Source organism: Hylobates moloch, unplaced genomic scaffold, assembly GCF_009828535.3.
Source record: "Hylobates moloch isolate HMO894 unplaced genomic scaffold, HMol_V3 SCAFFOLD_8954, whole genome shotgun sequence".
NCBI lineage: Eukaryota > Metazoa > Chordata > Mammalia > Primates > Hylobatidae > Hylobates > Hylobates moloch.
Window position 1 is genome coordinate 1 of NW_026661229.1, and position 2,815 is coordinate 2,815.

At 47.9% G+C, this 2,815-nt stretch overlaps 1 long non-coding RNA gene across 1 annotated transcript; it reads left to right on the top strand.

The window, feature by feature from the left end:
• Positions 1 to 51: 51 nt before the first annotated feature.
• On the top strand, positions 52 to 2,724 carry LOC116464644 (uncharacterized). Its single transcript, XR_009212398.1, has 4 exons — positions 52 to 1,203; positions 1,289 to 1,371; positions 2,296 to 2,454; positions 2,600 to 2,724. It is a non-coding gene; the product is annotated as an uncharacterized LOC116464644 (long non-coding RNA).
• Positions 2,725 to 2,815: the final 91 nt, after the last annotated feature.

Here is a 2,815-nt window from a genome sequence, read left to right on the forward strand (position 1 = left end):
CAGCTTCCCAACTGGCCTTCCCTTCTTACCACGTGGCCCTCAGCCCTAGTCTGACCCTCTCTGGGATCATTGCAGCAGCTTCCCAGCTGGCCTTCCTGTTTCCACCATTGCTTTGTGTGTTTTCCATGAAGCAGCGAGCGATTTCTTTTATCATACCATTCCTCGACTGAAAACTCCAGTGGCTCCAGGTCGGCACCAAGCCTGCAAAGCCTCAGTCTGACACCTGCTGCCCCATGGACCTCTCTGATGGATATGACTCTTCCTTGGGCCCCTGTGCCCCAGACTGGTCTGGTCTTGCCATTGCTTGAACATCTGAGTGAGCTTTCTCTCCAAGGACTTTGCACTTGGCATCACTTTGCCCGAGCTACTGTTTACCCAGAGAGCTGCATGGCGCATTCTCTCCCTTCAGACCTTTTCTCAGTGTCACCTTATCAGAAAGGCCTTGACTGTCCCTTTAAAGTAAAACAGTGCTCCGGGCTGTCTGTCTTCCCACACTGCTTTATTTTTCTTTATTGCACTTTTCCTCTGGTATTATTTTTCTCTTTTATTTCAGCCCCTTCCCACTGAAATGTGGATTCCACAGGGATAGGAAGTGTGGTCTGTTTTGTCGATGCTGTATCCCTGGTGCCTAGTTCTCTATCAGAGCAGTTCTCAGTGAAAGTAGAATGAAGGAACAGAGGATAGTGGCGTGGAGAAAACTCCATGTCCTACATGGAAACTGACAAGCTTATATCCAGTCACCATAAAATCAACCGTATTTCATTCCAGCCCAGATCTACCAGATACTGCCACCATCACTGCGAAGCTCAGTTGTTATTTTTTGTGAAACTACTAGTTTATTTAAAACAGAAGACTCCGCCACTGTGGTGTCATGTAAGATGTCCAGTTTTTAACTCGCAAGTCCATACTTGTAGAAAGGTCAAATTCCCACTGACCACAAGGATACGCAACCATATCCTAGGGGCTGCCATTTCTTTCTTCCAGGTCGTCCATCGACAGTGAACCCGCCTTGGTCTTAGGCCCTCTGAAGTCTGTGCAGGAGCTGCGGAGGGAGCAGCAGCTGGCTGAGATCGAGGCCCGGAGGCAGGAGAGGGAGAAGAACGGCAAAGAGGAAGGCGAAGAAAGAATGACCAAGCCTCCCGTGCAGGAGACGGTAGATGAGTTACAAGGCCCCTTCTTGTATGATTTCTCTTACTGGGCACGGTAAGCTCTCTTGTGCATTTCCCTACAGTGTCTCCTGTTCTGTGGGGACAGGACCCGCCAAACTGAAGTATATTAATTATTTTAGGTCTGGAGAGAAAATCACTGTTACACCATCATCTAAAGAGCTGCTCTTTTATCCCCCTTCAATGGAAGCCGTTGTCAGTGGAGGTAAATGTCAGCTCAGCGAGCAAATGTCACACATACCTTTGCAATTGTTCCCTTGCCTGCATTTACAAGTAGATTTGTGATGTTATAGTGAAGCCATCTTTGTAAGCCACCTTACATCCTCTCTGGCACACAGATGTTACTGTTGGTTGGTTGGATGGATGGATGGATGGATGGGTTGGTTGGTTGGATGGATGGATGGATGGATGGATGAATAAATGAATGATTTAGATAAATAAAGGTAACCTTTGCTGTTAGAATTGAGTTGATCTTTTTGGAAAAGGACTTGGTTTTCTTTGACATTACCAGGTCGACACCAGAAGGCAGATGAGGCGCAAAACTGCCAGTGATGATCTTTGATGATGTTTCTGTTGTTTGGCAGAGCATGATGGGAGGGTCCATTTTTGGGGAATGGGTGACTGAAGTGATCACTTGTGGAGTATTTGTCTTTTGCTACTTATTATTTTTTTCCCAGCACTGTGGCTTCATTAAGTTGTGGGTGTTACGTGGTTCGTGTTTGGAAGTAGAGGGTGTTGAAGCGTGTGACTTCTAGCAGGCAGGCTGTTTGGGGCGGTCTTTCTCAGTGGGTCCTCTGGAGGTTGAGCAGCATGGCCTCCTGTCTGCTATAAAGTGTTCCCTCCTGATCTGTGGCCTCCTGAGAACCTAGAAAGAGTAGTAGGAAAAACCCAGCCTTCAGCGTTTTTTGATTCTCTTGCTAAAGTCCTTCACACTGAGAAAGCCCTTTCAGGGATGGAAAGAGGCTTGGGCTGAATCTGATTATTGAGCTCCCCGGGGTATTACATAACCGCATTTGGAACTAGCTTCTAAGATCTGTTTTAGCCACTTTTGTCGTGGGAAACCCCCAACCAAGAAGCTCCTGTCTCTGCAGCCAAGCCCCATCCTTGTGTTTATTTCTTCCCCTCTTAGAAAGCTGCCCAGGGAAGCTGATCGAGATCCACGGGAAGGCAGGCCTGTTTTTAGAAGGCCAGATCCACCCCGAGTTGGAAGAAGTTGAGATTGTCATCAGTGAAAGGGGGCAAGTTCACCCCTGATCACAGTCTTTACTGATGACAAAGGTGCCTACAGGTGAGCCCGGGATAGAGACACATTTGCCTGGGATCAGCGTGGGAGTCCTCTGAAGAAACTGGGGCCCACATTTCCTTGGGCTCGGTAAGGCTTCCTGTAGGGTGTGAACAAAGCCATTGGTAGCATTCTGCTTTCTTCTCTTCAGTGTTGGCCCCCTGCACAGTGACCTGGAGTACACGGTGACCGCACAGAAGGAGGGCTATGTTCTGACTGTGGTGGAAGGAACCATCGGAGACTTCAAGGCCTATGCCCTGGCAGGCGTAAGCTTTGAGGTAACTAACACTGTATTTTCAAAAGGCAGTTATATCGAGGCATAATTAACATACAATAAACTGCACAAAAAGGGTACAGTGTGGTAGTC